Source organism: Delphinus delphis, chromosome 3, assembly GCF_949987515.2.
Source record: "Delphinus delphis chromosome 3, mDelDel1.2, whole genome shotgun sequence".
Taxonomy (NCBI): domain Eukaryota; kingdom Metazoa; phylum Chordata; class Mammalia; order Artiodactyla; family Delphinidae; genus Delphinus; species Delphinus delphis.
The window spans coordinates 120,256,360-120,274,854 of NC_082685.1; the positions used below are offsets into that span (position 1 = coordinate 120,256,360).

The 18,495-nt window shown below is 39.4% G+C and overlaps 1 protein-coding gene across 3 annotated transcripts in view; it reads right to left on the reverse strand.

Moving 5' to 3' along the window:
• MAST4 (microtubule associated serine/threonine kinase family member 4) overlaps nucleotides 1-18,495 on the reverse strand; it is a 569,289-nt gene that overhangs the window by 508,955 nt on the left and 41,839 nt on the right. The window lies entirely within an intron of this gene.

Below are 18,495 nucleotides of genomic sequence, written 5' to 3' on the forward strand. Positions count from 1 at the left end.
AAGTGGATCAATTCAGTGTTTGGGCCAGGGCTTCCAGGAAACATGGCATCACAAAAGCGGGAATGCCCTGTGCTCCCAACAATGGGGAGAACACACACATGTAGAAACCACCACATTCTTGATACACTTATTCTAAACCCAAATTATACACACCTATTACTTACACTTATGAATATATTTCCAAACTACCCAGCTAAAACAGGCCATTTTCAGTAGAAAAGTAAAATGTAAAGGTATCCTGAAACTTAATCTTTATTTTTAACATCTTTATTGGAGCATAATTACTTTACAATGGTGTGTTAGCTTCTGCTTTATTTGAACAGTCCCAGTTCATACTCGATGGTCATGATGACAAACCATCAAGTCTTACTTTAAGATTTTTGCTTTAAGAATGAATTCTGCAAGTATGACTACCCTGCAAATAACATAAAAACCAACTTCATTTTAGCCAGGCTGGTAAATCAAGCGTACTAAAGCCATTCCACTAGATGACAATTCAAATATTGAAAGGAAAACAAAATATTTGACAAGGCTTTCATTTAGAAATATCTCAGGGTACAGTTCAATCGACCTTCAATCTCTTCTTCTGAGATAGTTAGCCTGCAATCAAGTATTAAAATTAATAATGCCATTTTCCTCAGAGAGTTGGATAAAAAAACTCAGTAGGAATGCCACAGAAAGGATAGAATCATTTAATTTAAGAAAAAAATAAGTTAAATCATCAATCCATTACTGTCTTTCTCTGCTACCATTTAAATATACACCCAAGGCATTTCCGGTATAAAAACCAAAATATAAACTGTGGAAGAGACAGTCACCCTGTTTTATTTTCCTGCTTCTGCTGGACTTTACTCTTAAGCATCCTGTACATTCTTTTTTCACCAAGTATTTTTTCTGCTCAGCTTGAATCTCTGCCACGCCAAGTTAAACTTTCCCAAATCTTCTTGTTCTAATCATAGCACAGCAAACTCTGGTAAAAATAACTAAGTAAAGCTTCCTGAAAACAACTAGGATCTATAACAAAAAGCAGCTTCAGAATTAAGATTTTTTAAATATATTATGGCCAAAGTCACCATGTTACCACAAAGTCTGAAATGTCATGTAAATACTAAGTGCAATTCACACACACACACACGGGCTACACTAACTACTCAAACTTAATTTCCTCAGACTGTATTTCCCTCAGACTGTATATGCACTGTATGTAAGTGACTTATCAGATATAAAGTACAGGTTATTAGAATTAGGTCTCATTCCTGTCTTGACCCCTATATTTCTAAAGTTCAACTCAAAAACTCAGTATTTTCCCCCTTATATTTAAGGCAGCAGAGATCAAGGCATGAAAACTGAATGGTCCAGTCAGTTCAAGAAGCAATGATGGTCCATCAGTGGCAAAAGACACAGGCGTTCACCCTGTGTGAGTATATAATGGGCTTTACTTCTTGTACCACATTGCGGGAGCCCAAAACCCATCACCCCCATGCCATGGGAATTTTGTTTGGTTATGCAGACACTAAGTCTTCAATCAAACTACAAACCACCTAAACCAGAGTTAGATTAGACTGAGGACACTGTAACTTCTCAATGTGTCCCCTTAATGAAACACTGCACATAATTCTAGGTAATGTTTTTAAGAACTGGTTGATCTATGCAAAACATTAGATAACTTCCCACCTTGAGGATACAGTAAACACGTAGCTTTTGCTCCTATTTATTTTTTTACTCAGTATCTAAGTCATTTGGTGGAAAAAGAAGTCTATTAGATATTTTGAAGCTAATTATTTAGCTGTTGGACTCAAGGGTAACACGGCAGCCACTTGGGAGTGGGAGGAGAGAGCGTAGAGGTCTGAAAAACTAGTTTTGAAGAGGGATCTTCCAACTCACCCTTTCTTTAAAGATTAAAAAATTGGTTATGGAGATACGAAATACTTAAATGATGTCCCAGTCAGTGATTCTGGAGACAAAGTTTTGAAAACTCAAGTTTTTCAGTAGGGAATGAGGAAACAGGTTATAAGCCACAGCTTACTTGGCCACAGATTCAGTATATGAAGGCCATTTAGAAGTTTGTTTACGAAGCACTGACATTCATAATCCCAAATCTTAGTACTACAACAGCAGTGACGTGCCCTGGGGAAAAAAAAAATCAATGTTCTATTACATTTGGAGGCAGAAGGCAAATCTCCAAGTTTGAAATTAACAGGAATGACTTAGACAAATAGCAAAGTAGGACTACCTTATTTAAAGGCTGTAGGGAGGTTCCTTAAAAAACTACAAATAGAACTACCATCTGACCCAGCAATCCCACTACTGGGCATATACCCTGAGAAAACCATAATTCAGAGAGTCAGGTACCAAAATGTTCATTGCAGCTCTATTTACAATAGCCCGGAGATGGAAACAACCTAAGTGTCCATCATCGGATGAATGGATAAAGAAGATGTGGCACATATATACAATGGAATATTACTCAGCCATAAAAAGAAACGAAATTGAACTATTTGTAATGAGGTGGATAGACCTAGAGTCTGTCATACAGAGTGAAGTAAGTCAGAAAGAGAGAGACAAATACCGTATGCTAACACATATATATGGAATTTAAGAAAAAAAAATATGTCATGAGTAGCCTAGGGGTAAGACAGGAATAAAGACACAGACCTACTAGAGAATGGACTTGAGGATATGGGGAGGGGGAAGGGTAAGCTGTGACAAAGCGAGAGAGAGGCATGGACATCTATACACTACCAAACATAAGGTAGATAGCTAGTGGGAAGCAGCCGCATAGCACAGGGAGATCAGCTCGGTGCTTTGTGACCACCTAGAGGGGTGGGATAGGGAGGGTGGGAGGGAGGGAGACGCAAGAGGGAAGAGATATGGGAACATATGTATATATATAACTGATTCATTTTGTTGTAAAGCAGAAACTAACACACCATTGTAAAGCAATTATACTCCAATAAAGATGTTAAAAAAAAGTTATTTAAATGTTCAATCACATTGATAACGATAAGCTTTTAGAAGTTACAGCTTTAAGCCTAGACATTGCAAAGAGACATGAGTCAGTCTCGAGTCTGACACTGGCTTCTGTCAGCTAGGGTAGCTGCTTGGGGCTAGAGCATTCTTGAGTTATTTGGCCTGTTGTTTGGTTGTGATAAATGGTTTCATAAAGCCCTCATGGCACATCTGACATCATCCACTGAAGCTTAGGAATACGTGAAACCTGTCTTGGAATTAAATGGAAAATAAAGGGTACATGATTTTCTAATACTTGGTGTTAAAACAGATTAATAAAGAAATGAATAATATCTCTATGAACGTGGATAATGAACATTGTATTCTTCCCAAAAATAATACTAGCTTTCTGGAAAAATTGTGTTATCACCATATTTTTGTTATTCCTACATAAGCTAAAGTGACAAGTTAAGCATCAAGAGAATGTTACTTTTTTAAAGGTAGCAACTGAAGAGAATTTTTAGCACTTAGAGAAGATCAAGTTTTCAGCAAGAAGGATTAAAATAAGAGTCTATAATTGAGATTTAAAATATATGTTGCTGTCACAGTTCAATTTCTGATGTCTGCCTATAACTAGTGGCATACCTTATAAATCTGGGGCTCTAAAAACAGTCAAGATGATTTATCAGAGAACATTTTCTATAAGTATACCCTTTATCAATGATTAATGACTAAAAGTTCTCTCATCCAGATATCTGATTGAGTGGCAAAAGGGCGGGTTTATAGCATTTACCCACTGCGTGTTGTCCAGGGCATAAATACGAAGCAATGGGGGGGCGGGGGAGTGAAATGTACAAGGCACATTGTCTCAGTCCTTAGCAAATGCCTTATAATTTCTCACGCTGTCAGTCTCAATTCCAGGACATTTTAATCTGTTACCGTAAAATCAGAGCATTAGCATTATATGCAACAAAAGATACAACTATCTTACACCTTACAGAATAAAGAAAATACTTCTCTGCAAAATGTTTTAAAACTAAAAGGTGGGGAAAAAATTCAAATCTGGGAAGAATGTACCACTAGGAGAAGGAGGAAAGGGGAGGAAAGATGTAATGCACTGCAATTTGAAGGACAAAATAAGAAGGTTAACATAGGAAAAATTAAAATTCAAAGTAAAATGGCAAACACCGCCAGAGAATTCCAAGCAGTTCAAAATGGTTTATTATGGGCTTCCCTGGTGGCTCAGTGGTTGAGAGTCCGCCTGCTGGTGCAGGGGACGCGAGTTCATGCTCCCAACCGGGAGGATCCCACGTGCTGCGGAGTGGCTGGGCCCGTGAGCCACGGCCGCTGAGCCTGCGCTTCTGGAGCCCGTGCTCCGCAGCGCGAGAGGCCACAGCAGTGAGAGGCCCGCGTACCGCAAAAAAACAAAACAAAAAAAAACGTTTATTATTATAAAAGCACATAACTTTAGACCCAATGTACCTTTTTTTTTTTTAAATAATAAAGGGGCAGTTAAGTAAATATTCTAAGAGTGCTTTGAAGACATTTAACTACTTGGGAGAAAAAAACTTTGTCCAAGTCTCTCTTTACACGTAGACAGTAAGTTAGTTAAGGCATAAAATCACCTTCCCTAACCGTGTTCCACTGGCTGGGAATGATGTACATATGCAGTTGAAAATCATAAAGCTGAGATAAATATTCTTTAACTCCAGACCACCCAACACCACTACCAGCTCCCGGAAGCCCCAGCTCAGTTGTTACGTTATTAAAATAGCATTGACCTTCATAGTCTGAAAGACTTAAATTTAGGATGTCACACTTTAGGCAATGCTCTATGAAGTCAGTGCACCTATAAAAGCAATAGATAATGAGTAACAGAAACTTAGGTGTTAATCCAGATTTTTCTGACTCAGAAGAGTGATTTAAAGTACCGCTCTTCATCTCTCTGGGCCTTAGTTTCCTCATCAGTAACATGAAAGACCTGGGTTTATAGTGGTTCTAAGCTTTCCCGGTCACAGGGCCTCCTGTGATATTTGTAGTAAAATCCCCAGGATATCCCCCTGCAAAAACATGGACACATGCTCACTACTTGATAAGTGACTATGGGGAGGTAGACCACCACCACCTCCCTGAAGCCCACCCATCAACCCCACCTCTAATCACTATACTGCAGGACTTCTCAGGCCCCACCTAGCTCTCACACTGACCCTGTTATCAGGGTATACAACCCCTTGATAAATTACCTCCCCAAATGAAAATATTGGGCCATGCCCACCTAATGATAAAAGGTTAGAGCCTGGCTATGACACGGTCATGTACATTTCAGAGAGCTAAGAAAAGTCCTGTATGTGAAAGCTTCTTCAATTTCAATTAAAAAGAAAAACAACTACTTCAAATGTAGCTCTCCAAAACAAAGAACCCTAACTCATTAGAACTGTGTCTTTGTGGTCATCTCTTCTAGATCCCTATTTGGGAAATTATGTAGTGTCAGTTTGGATCCCAGCTTCTGTAGGCTTGACCATCCCCACCTGTAGCCCTTGGAAGCCAACCCTACCGGATGGAATGCCCCCATTCTGGAATAGTAATAATTCCAAAGCCATGCATACCTCTTTCAGGGAGATTCAATCCATAAACTGAGCTGAGCCTATGAGCTCTCTCTCTCAATAATGTGAATTAAGAAACAAAGCATCTAGAGTAAGATGGTAGGAAACTATGAACAAAGATTACCCAGAATACAGATTTTGATTGACACAATAAATGTGTTAATAACCATTTTCATGCTTTCCTCTGCCTAAATGAAAACTGGCAGAAATGCCAATAATCTCCTTAATCCCTGGAGAAATGAAGGTCTGATCAGTAGATCCTTATTACATAAAGAATTTAAGAGCTATTGATATTGTTCACACATATATCTAATGGAATCTTAATATTTCCTTTTTTAAAATATTGCCTTTTAAATCTGAAAAAAAAGGAAAAACTAAGTCAAACTGAAGTTTTCCCCAACATTTTATTAACTACCAAAATCAAAGGATATAGTTAAAAAAAGGATTGTAAATGAACCCATTTATATAAAGGACTCTATAATACAGAGCACAGTAACTCATATTGGAAATACCATTACAACTCTTCATCAAAATCCATTTTCTACTTCTGAAAGCTATTTGGATTACTTGAATATGATAAAAAAAAAAATCAAGCCATGCTCTTCTTTCCCTCCCAACAAATCCTTTAGAAACATCAGCAACAATTTAGGAATGTAAATGGGTTTTCCATTTGCAATTATACTTAATGATGACTTAAACAGAAGGAATACAGCTTACTTTTTTGGAAGGAGATTGAACCCAGAGGAATATATTGTTTGGGGGGGAAAAAAAAAAAGGAAAAACTCATCTGGACCAGCAAAATAAAAAGAAAAAGCCTGGTATTAAAAAAGCAGCTGAAGCCAAAGAGAAATTTTAAAATACAGCACTCTGATGCCTAGTCTAACGGTGATGGAATAGGGGATGCCCATCCTCTTCACAACAGTAAATACTGAAGAACATCTCACATTAAAAGCCTACAAATACCCATTTGAATTCATTTCAGTTTTACATTCTCACTTCTTTTCATTCCTTTTGCTACCTTGGACTTCACATGCAACTGTAACTAATGTTGAAAAACAAACTTTGATTTTAGAAGATATGTGTGGCTATCATAATATGAGACACCATCCCATTCAGGGTACATCAATAGCTTCAAAAGATATTACCTCAATAAGGGAATTTCCATGCAGATTTCCTTAAGTCAGCACTCCTGGGAAGTCCCTTCCAAATGGTTCCTTCTTCTGAAAAAATATGCTTCCCATGACACTTCACAGGAAGCAGAAACTTAAAGTGGATTTTGCTGAAGTCTACCCTGCAAGTACTTTTCATATTTAATTCTATAACGTCAGACAAATGACCCAACCAAAACCCATTTCTCTCCTAAAATACACATCTGAGCATAAGCCTATGTCAACTTATTAATATATATATTAACAGTCATTCAGGGACTTCCCTGGCAGTCCATTGGTTAAGACTTCGCACTTCCACTGCAAGGGGCACGGGTTCAATCCCTGGTCGGGAACTAAGATGCCACATGCCACACCGCACACCCAAAAAAATTACAAAAATTAAATTAAAATTTAAAAAAAAAGCCTCAGAGCAGTGATCCGCTGCCCGTTAACTCAAAAAAAAATTTAAAAATTCAGTCCATTGACAGAGAATGCATTCAGAAATTCATATTTACAGGATGGTTTATGTCCAAAAGCTACAGGTTCAATTTTAGATTAGAACATGAGCAATAACATAAAAACTACAGCAAATCATAATCCATGGTATTATTAATGTCACGTCCACCCCAGAAAAAACAACACTAAACAGCGTAAGAGACAGTGCAATACAATTCAGAACCAGTATTTGACAAAGTGCTCGGCTACTGACTTTGAGTACTCTCAGAACTGAGTAGTCTCAGCATGTATAATTATGGGTAATAACACCGTAATTATACCTAGTGATTCTTGATGGGGATAAGATTAAGAGTCATTTTAAAAAGAAAAATTTCAAACGTAGACAAAAGGAGAGTGTAACGATCCAGCTCCTACTATCAAGTCATGGTCATTCTTGTTTCCTCTGTCCCTGCCCACTTCCCCACCCTCCTAGGCATCATTTCATTGCATCCGTAAAAACTTCTGTCTATATCTTTAAAAGATAACTCATTTTAAACATAACCATGAAATCACACCTAAAAAACTGAACAGTTAATTCCTTACTACCAAATATCTAGTCACTGCTCAATTTCCCCAGTTGTCTCAAAATGTTTTTGGTTCGTTTGAACTGAGGTGCGAATAGCATTCATACACTGTGATTGATTGATACCTTTTTAAAGTATTTTTTAATCTTTAGGTTCCTACTCCATGTTCTTACCCATTTCAATTTATTTGTTGGCAAAACCATACGGTTTGTCCTATAAAGTGTTTTCCATGGTTCAGATTTTGCTGATTGCAACCCCATTTAACAGGTCTCTCTTTTCCCAGTATTTCTTGTAAACTGGCAGATCCAGAGACTTGAACAAAATCAGTTGGGGTTTTATTTGGTTTTGTTTTTTTGCTAGAATACATCCTAGGTGGTGTTGCCTACTTCTATGTTAGTTGCTGCTAATGATCATTACCTGAATCCATTACAGTTGACCCTCGAACAACACAGGGGTTCAAGTGCCAACCACCATGCAGTTGAAAATCTGCAGATAACTTTGCAGTCGGCCCTCCATATCCGCAGTTCCATATCCACAGATTCAATCAACCATGGATTTTTATAGTACCATAGTATTTATTGAAAACTATCCACGTATAAGTAGACCCGCACAGTTCAACCCTGGCTTGTTCAAGGGTTAACTGTATTTTATTAGTGTTTGCAAAATGGTAACATTCTACATCAATTCTTCTTCGTATATTAGCAAGAAAAAAGAAGACACTTCTGTAAGGAGAAAGATCAATTATTTCATTATCCTGAGGAACAATTCCAACTGGAGAAGCAGGATAAATGATTTTTTTTCTCTTTTGATTTTTAAGGATTTTAGCTGTAGTTTATGGTGGTAAGGACATTAAAGATGAGATTTACTCTCTTAACAAAGCTTTAAGTGCACAATACATAATTATTAACTATAGGCACAATTTTTTAATTTTAATTTTTAATTATGTAAAACCACTGCCATAAGATAGAGACCGTTTAGTCAGAAGAAGCACTACAGATTTCTGATGCTAATCCCAGACAGGAATTCTTCCTAGGGGTAACAGATTCTCTCCTCACTTACGGTAGACACGATGATTAATTTCATAGGCATGTTTATTACAACACTCTACGATACAGGCTGATGGAATTCCACGGATGCTAACTCAGTAGAAACAAGTCTACTGAGTTAGACTTGTTAACTTGATACTTGTTAAGCATCATGTATATGCTAATGATGACAAATCTATATCCCTAGCCTGAAGCTCTCCTCTGAGCTGCAGATTCAGGTACCCAACTACCTATAAGACTTTGATATTCGGTTGTCTAATAAGCACCTCAAGCACATACAAAGCAGAACCCTAAACCACTACTGTTCCCACACACGTGCCCCCATCTCAGTAAATGGCAGCTGATTACTCAAACTGAAAACCCAAACATCATCCTTGATTTCTGCCTCTGCCTCATACTTCTTAGCCAATCCTTTGTAAGTTTTGGTTTTTTCTACTTCCTGTCCCCTCTTCTCCATCTCCTGTGCCACCGCCTTCCTCCCCTCAGGAACCTCTATGTCCTCCTCTCAGTCCTCCAAGCTTCAGGCCTTTCTCCGCACGAGGCATCACCCAACATCCAGAGTGGTCCTTTTCAAGACTAATTTGAACATACCACCCTTTAGTGTAAACTGGACCAATGCCTTTCTTTTTTTTTTTTTTTTTTTTTTTTTTTTGCGGTACGCGGGCCTCTCACTGCTGTGGCCTCTCCCGTTGCGGAGCACACGCTCCGGACGCGCAGGCTCAGCGGCCATGGCTCACGGGCCCAGCCGCTCCGCGGCATGTGGGATCTTCCCAGACCGGGGCACGAACCCGCGTCCCCTACATCGGCAGGCGGACTCCCAACCACTGCGCCACCAGGGAAGCCCGCCTTTCTTTCATACTTTAATTCTATAGTCTCTCTCAAGGCCTACAAGGTCTTGCATGATCAGCCCTGCCTTCCTCTCCAACCCTCTTTGGTTAAATTCTCCTGCTCTCTTGCCCCCAGGCTGAACCACAGTGGCTCCTCTCAATCCTCAAATGTGCCAAACTCTTCCCTCTGCCTCGCAACCTCAGCACGGGTGGTTCCTTTGGCCTGCGAGCTCTGCACTGCACTCTTCTTCCATTTTTACATGGCTGGCTCCTCCTCAACCTTTTAGCTGCTTAAATGTCTCCTCTTCTAAGAAGCCCTCCCTGACAATCCCTACACCCATCACTTCAACTTACATATAATTATGTATCACCCAGCATATTAACTTCTCATGGAGGGAGGGTCTGCACCCTGCCCCCTGCACTGGCTCACAGAATGCACTATATATACATTGTGCACTACTGACTGGGTATTGGCAGATTTCATCCCAGCCTCCCCAAGTACTCCTTGTCTATTTCTGACTCACTTGGTAACTGAGTCCTTCTACTTCTCTACTCAAGAACTTCAGAACATCTAGCCCATCTCTTAGTTTTATCTCACGGGGCTATGCAGTAGATTCACAGACCTTAAAATGAAGGCTACAGTGACCATTCCACCTAGAAAAGAGTACTTGGTACACAGATCCCCAAGCAATCCAAACAGATAGAATTCAGAGGGCCATGAACTTGGATGAGAAAACAATTCCATGTTTTGTTCAAACTCTTAAATTCAGCATTTCTACTCATTATGAAGGTTGGCTACAAACTACAGTACGAGTTGCAACACCTGTGACTTTGGCACCAATGGAAATCTTCAGATGTTTTCATATCTCATAAAGTAGACATCTTGAAATATCATTTATCCTCATTACTACTTTGAAATCACAATTATTAAACCTACTACTAGATCTTGTCAGTCAATGCTTTAATAAAGGAGCAAATATTTTTCTGTATTATACATTTTAATATTTTATAACTATATTTCAATAAAATGGGTTTCCTTTGTAACCCTTCTGTTTTATTTTATATATTTAAAGTTTTGCCTGGGTCCACATACTAGTGATATAATGAAGGGATAAGAGGTAAAAGAAATCCATCCTAGTGGGGCCAAGCATTCACTTATCAACTTGCCCAGAACTGCCGGCACATGGTGACAATGAAAAGGAGACTGGCTTTTTGTCAGTTTTAGTATTGTTTTTAAGTTCTCTCCAGGCCATGCATCCCCATTTTGCCTGCACCCAGAGTGTATCACTCCCATCATCCTTTCCTTGGAACACCGCTGCCTGGACCACCACAGACCTCCCCAGTCTTCCAACAGGGCTCATGACACACAGATGATTAAAGAATTCCTGAGCGGGAACTTCCGTATACTGTAACAATAAGGAACCCTTGAAGATTCATAAAAGTGACTAGGTAGCTAATTTTAAAATCCTTGATACAGAAATGAAAATCAACAAAAATTTAATCAAGAAAACAGAAAACATGTCAACTGATACAGAAGAAAGTTTTAAAATAAGAGAAATTGGAAAACTTTTAAGCTACAATAAAATGGATAATTTCACCCATTCATATACCACTAAAATTGATAGGAAGCAATCAGTACTCTAAGAACATACAGAACTCTTACAAATCAGAAAGAAAAAGACCCAATAAAAAATGTTAAAGGACACAAATTAGCGGAAAAAAAATAAAACTGTCCACAAACATATGACAATTTTCTACTTCACTAGTGATCAAAGAACTGCAAATTGAAATAGGATAATATTTCATCTATGATAGATGAAAATATTATCTAGATGATAATATTTTCATCTATCAGATTAACAAATTTTAACAATAAATAATACCACTTAATACAAACAAAAGGATAAGAGAAATACTCATATACATTACATTGTTTTTCTAAAGGACAACGTGGCATACACATTCAACATCTTAAAAGCTTATCGACTCTCTGTCCCAGCAATTCAACTTCCAGGCATTTATCCTAAGAGGAAGATCACACAACTGTGTAAAGATTCATGTGAAAGTGTGTGATCAAAGCATGATTTACAACTACAATTTTTTTTAAACAAATGAGAATAGTACACATATCCAAAAAGAAATGAAATTATGGTAAATCCATATAATGTGCAATCATTTAAAACAAAAGTCTAGTTTTTCTGATATGGAAAAATACTTAAGCTATATTAAGTGGAAAAGCTAGATTACGAATTTATATGTCTCTTATGAGCCACATCTTGGTTTTATTTTTCAGTACATACATGTACATAAAACCCTGAAGGCTATCAATATTTCCAGAGTAGTGCCACCTATAGGTCATATACAAATGACTTTTTATAATTTAATTTTCTGATATTTTTAACAAAATAACATATTACTTTTGTGATTAAAAAGTATTTACCTTTTAAAAATGAAATGACCATGTTTAAAATATTCTGGGTCATAGAGTAAGATGAAGAGTAAGCACCCTCTTAAACAAGATGACTTCTAAAGACAATCTTGGTACGTCTCCCAAACATACTTTCAGGTATCTTCAAGTCAAGGTGGCATGCCCTTCTCTTTAGTATATATCCTGGCCACATATGCCATACTAAATACTCAACACAGGAAAGCTATACTCCAGGTGCTATTAGTAATTACCATCTCAGTGTCAGTACCACCAAATACTTAACAAAAGCTGGGTGAAGGGAAACAAGGTTGAAGGATCATGACGTGAAGGATATGGAACCCACCTTTCTTCTCTACTCTACATCTAGAGCAAGCCAGAATCAGCCGAGAAGCAGTTCTGGCCTCATAATTTGTTCCAAACACCACCTCTGAGTATTAAACCTACCACTCCCCATCCCTTATAGACTTGTTTCTACTGAGTTAGCATCCATGGAATTCCATCAGCCTATGTTGTGGAGTGTCGTAATAAACATGCCTATGAAATTCATCATCGTGTCTACCATAAGTGAGGGGAAAATCTGGTACCCCTGGGAAGAATTCCTGTCTGGGATTCACCTCAGAAATCTGTAGTGCTTCTTCTGACTAAACGGTCTCTATCTTATGGCAGTCAGGTGGGGATATGGTCATACATGCCCCTGAGAATTTGATGAAAGTTGTGACTCCTCTCTCCATATGCACACACTATACTTTGCAAACAATTTCAGGGAGTGCAGAGACATCGCCCCCGTCTCCAGGTTAAGAATCTATATCTTATGGACCAAGCTTCCTTCTCACAAGTTCTTTTCTCACATGGACTGCTAGAAAGTCTCATTTCCAATTTAATTCCCACCTTCAGCAAATACACAGTTCATCTTGGAATACATTTGCAATAGTTGCATACCAGTCCACATCCCTGTACTAACCAACCTTTAACTTATTGTTTTGCTGAAGTTCACATATCCTAGCAAACTGATTTTGGAGGAACAAAGGTAGCAAGAGGAGTATCAACAGCAAAACATCACGCTAATTCCAAAACCTAGTCTGAGTCATCGGTGTGATCAAACTTGTATTTCGAGTCCTCTCCTTTTCCAGGCACATAACAGCATTGCCCTTCCTGGTTGCAGACCACGTAACAAGTTCCAGCAAATGAGCTGCAAGCAGAAGTAACACGTGTTATTTCCAGACCAGCACACTTAACTGCTGATGGAAAACCCTCAGAGCTCTTTTCCTCTGGCACCATTCCCAGCAAGGTTAGAAACAGAGGCTGCTCAAGGGAGTCTGAGTCCCCAGGTGACCACATGCCCCTGTGGACCTGTGATGGGCTTGATGCTGCTCTAGGCTAGAGAGATTTGGTGGTGTTTCTATCTGCTTAAGTGGACTGATGGGACTGATGTGCAAAAACAAGAAGCCATACACTCTCTCTCAGGAACCTAGACCCTAAGATTTTCAAAGGAAACACAGGATGGCAGGGGTCACATCCTGGAGGCAGGCTCAGGTTTTCAGCAGGGCTGGTCACATTTGGAGCACGGATGTCACCAGGTTCCTGCTGACAGGGAGCGCTGAAGAGGACTATCCTAGGACAGGAAGCAGAGGGGTCCGTGTTGGGTTTCAGCAGAGTGGGCCGGTCTGGCTTGATTGGGGTAACTAGGCAGAGGCTTGTTCCATCACTCAGGCCACCCCCTGGACCCATGCCAGGGCACTCACACCCAGGATGCGAGAGCTACAACAAAGGGGCAACACCTTCCATCGAACTCTGCTGACCTTTGCTGAGAAGATTTTAGTGAATGTGCTTCCACAGTCACTGAGGGCCTCTTAGGGTTATTTTGTCCCAGGTTGTGTCCCAAAAAGCACTTAAAGTGGTTCACCAAGTGTGTGCATTTTTCTACAAGGGAAGAAATAAGAGCTCAACGGGAAAAGATAAGAATTTCTTTTATTTTAAAAAGATGAGTTTAATTTTTTTAAAAATCAAATCAAAGCAGAAAAGACACATGATTTGCAGCTCTGAGCACTATAAATAGCTAGGCCACAAATTAGAATTATCATGGTCGTAGGCAGCATGAGAAAAAACCAGAATCAGTTACATGAAAAACAAGGTCCCTAAGAACAAACAAACTGGTTGCTCTAGAGCAGCCCAACTCTCAGGACCGAGGCCAGAGAGGAACTTGTCCCCTGTGGCTTCATAAATGAGGTAACTGTGTAACACGATCCTTAAGGGAAATGAGGGTTTCAAGGGATTCTTCTCAGGAGCTGTCTCAGCATAAGATGACAGCCTCCAACCAAGAGCCATTCAGAAGAACCAGTTCCGAGGGTCTAACGCTAGGCTTTCAGGAACTCAGCTGTCTGGTGAGCTGAACTGATCCAGCAACAAATTTTAGAATATCTAGAAGCATTAGATGATATGCATGTATTAAAAAATTAATTGAAGAACAAAGGCAGAAACCGTGGTTAGAAAAAAATACAAACCAATGAACACTTTTCAACACTTTTGAATTCTCTGAAACTATAAAGATCCTAATTACTAAAATAATAACCTTTTCAGCTTCAGAATCCAATAGGATGCCAGAGTGATCTTTGGAAATATCTGAGACCGAGCTGCAACTGGTTATATAATAAACTGGACCAGATGAAGGGCAAATAAGGCATGGTGATAATAAAATACTTTAATTAAAAGAATACTGGATTCACAGCATATCCTTCAGGCAATTCTCCATAACTATTATGCCCCCAATCTAGCATCAGATAACTGAATGGCAATGGGTTCTTGCTTGTACTCCCCACAAACTACCTGGCGGAGAACGGACACTTCAGCTGCCTCCGGTGCAAATCTAAATATGTTACACGTTAACGAAGCTGGAGATGGTAGCTCGGAGGAACCTATCCCTGAACAGAAGGCATTCTCACATTTCTTTGCAGAGAAGTCAGTTGAGGAAATAGCAACAGGCATGGCCAGATTTCCCTCAAAAAATAACTTTGGGGCCTTTTTCCACACAAGGACAAATGGGTAAGCCAGGCTCCAGAACCAGGCTTCTCAGACTGAGGTACCTGTACCCCGAAGAGTACGTGATAGGTGAGGTGTACACGTAAGCCACAAAATGGACACGGAACATCTGTCTAATGCATCCCTTTTACAGTGGTAAGTAGTCACTTTAAAGAACTTAACATGTTATATATATGGTAGAATGCAAAATGTACATGATTCTTAAAGTAAAAATAGAAGACTTAAAAAGTCTGCTGCTATGAGGTATGTTGCCAAACACCCAGGAACTAGCACTTATTACTAATTCAGGAAGTCTGAAGAGACACAAAGAAAATTAAGTCAATAGAAAGAAAAAAAATTCAAACTCATTTATACTAAGACATATATTTAGTTATTTATAAAAAATGTTTTTTATATAGAAAATATATAACATTCATGTACATATATTTAATACAATTGATTTTTCCACTTACCAACAATACCTGAATTGTGTAAGATACTTTTCTACACCTCAAGGCCAGAATAATTTTTAGCCGGGAAAATATTTTATACTGAGTATGATCAAGTACCTATCTCAGCCATTAACACACACACCCCACTTCACCAAGGTAAGTTAGGCAATACAACTTTTTAACCAACTCCCTGGAAAGACTGTTTGGAAAAGAGTGCTAGGTTGCAGACACTGTGCACAGGGATGCTAGGTAGACATGAGACAGATGCAGGGGAGGGTAATGGCTAATAACCTCTGTCTACCAAACACACACCATGCAAGACAGACATTCCCATCCCTGCCTCACAGTTAGGGATTTCAGCCCAGGTCTGCTGCTCCCAAGCCCCCGCTCAGCCACCATGCTGCCCCCTAATAATATTACCATGATTGTATTCACAACATTAATGGCATCATTAGGATTGGTATCTAAAAATACTCCTCAGATCTCTACCACCCCAGCAGAGCTCCTTTACAGAAGAATAAGTTAAAAACACTAAGGAAATAAATCTACATTCCTTCTAACAGCCTTCTTTAGAAGGCAATCGACAGCAGCAGAATTATCAACAGCAGCGTAGCTGTGCCTCAAACCTGCCTGCAGCTTACTATGAGTCCAGGAAGCCCAAGTGTTTTAAGCCCGGCTTAAAAATATGGCAACTGTCACACTTTCCAGTGGTAAAGTAAGAAAACTCTAAACCATGAGAGAACAGGGCAGTAAATCTCCCCAAGGCAGAGGGCGGCAAACCGACTGCTGTCACATTTAGATCTGTCTATGTGGGTTCTGTGTGAGGAATGCAGGATAAAAATCAAAAATCAAACTAAGAAACATATCCAATCAAAGCATGACACCTTTCTAGAAGGCATTTAACTGTTTCAGAAGTCACATCCACCCCCAGAGTCAGATTTTAAAGACTAAGGGTAGGGATGTTTATTTTGAAGGTGCTCTCCAGGTGTGTTCCACCTCTGCAAAAACAGTGTATCCACTGGAGATTCAAAACCAGCCAGTTGCTCCCAAGGCCAAGTTTCGGGACAGTCCCAAGCCAGAACTGCTTTCCTACTCCTTTCCTGATTTGCATAATGCCACAGGCCTGGTAGACTCCCAGCCCTACGATGATGGGAATAGAGACCACAGGTCCTTAAATATGCAATTCCTCATATAAAACAACCAGAAGTTATGTGTGCCCTCTGGATAGAAATTATAATTATTGCCTTGGGAGAAGGAATTCTGTTGATCTTCCAAGTCAAATCCACAATTTTGCAAGATAACGACAAAGCTATTAAAATATAAATGGTTACTAGGCTGCCAAGAAAGTTGATGTAAATTACTGGTTAGCAAATACAAAGAAAAAAATCAAATCGTACTAAACAGAAATATTATACTGAAAAAAATCACTTCATTTTACACTTAAGGTTACCAACAATTTTTTAAAATTACATTACTCGTTGCTGGTAAGTCACAGTAAAATAGTTTTGCTCAAAGCTTGTAGGATGGATTGATACATCCCTTTTAGAAAATCAGTTTGGCAATACCCGTCAGAGCCCTAAGAATGCTGAGGGCATCACAACTAAAGACAAGTCTGTCAATATAATTCTAAGAGGACCAGTACGGTGGGTCCAGACACAAAGCTCTCCAGAGACTAGGTTCAATTGAGGGATAGGTTCTGGAGGTTACAAAGGGACATATATACCATCAGTCCTTCCAGCAGCCTTCTACACACCACTCCCCTATTTCAGTCAGGGTTCATTTGGTTATTAGAATTGAAACGCACAAGGAACTTAATAAAAGTGAATAGAGGTAACTCCCCAAGTCCAACTGCAATAAAAACAACGGGGCATCAAGACAATCAACCCCCAAATTGTACAACATTAAGAATCAAGACATCAGCTCTAAACTTCTCTTGTACTCTGGAGCCATTGGTCTCTGTATTTGTCCCACTTCTGCTTCCTTCTCCTCTGTTGCCGAGTCCAGCTTCTCTGTCCATACACCTGCTTACAACCCTTCCAAGGCTTCCCCCAAATGTTCTCATGACCTTTATTTATTTATTTTATTGAAGTACAGGTGATTTACAATGTTGTGTTAGTTGCTGTACAGCAAAGTGACTCAGTTATACATATATATACCCCCATGACCTTTAAACTCAGCTCCCTAACAACTCTCTGTATCTCAATTCCAGGTAATCTGAAGAGCCAATCTGATTGTTCTTCCTGGGGGTCAGGTGCCCAGCTTGGGCCAATCAGCAGTGGAGCAAGATCACAGTGACGAAAGCAACACTTGACAGATGGATAGGGACAGTTATCTAGAAAAGACAGAGGCCAGGAAGAAACGACAGGCATGTTTGCTATGTTTTTTAAGAGTTTCTGAGAGTTACTGAATAGTCGTTGAGTTTAAGATTACCCTTTGACCTAGGAGAATTTTTTTCCAGGAACCTATGTTAGTTTCCTACGGCTGATGTAACAAAGTACCACAAAATAGCCGCTCAAATAATAGACATTTATCATCTCACAGCTCTGGAGGCTAGAAGTCTGAGGTTAAGGTGTCAGCAGAGCCAGGCTCCCTCTGAAGAAGGCACCAGGGAAGGATCTGTTCCAGGCCCCTCTCCTAGCTTCTAATAGTAATTCCTTCCCTTGTGGCAGCATAACTCGTATCTTCACATGCCATACTCTGTGCGTGCATGTCTGCGTCCAAATTTCCCCTTTTAAGAAGGATGCCAGTCATACTGGATTAGGGGCCCACCCTACCTCAGTATGACCTCATCTGAACTAGTTGCATCAGCAGTGACTATTTCCAAATAAGGTCACATTCTGAGGCATGGGGGTTGAGGGAGTAGGACTTCAACATATGAATTTTTTTTAACACCTTTATTGGAGTATAATTGCTTTACAATGGTGTGTTAGTTTCTGCTGTATATCAAAGTGAATCAGTTCTACATGTTCATATATCCCCATATCTTCTCCCTCTCACGTCTCCCTCCC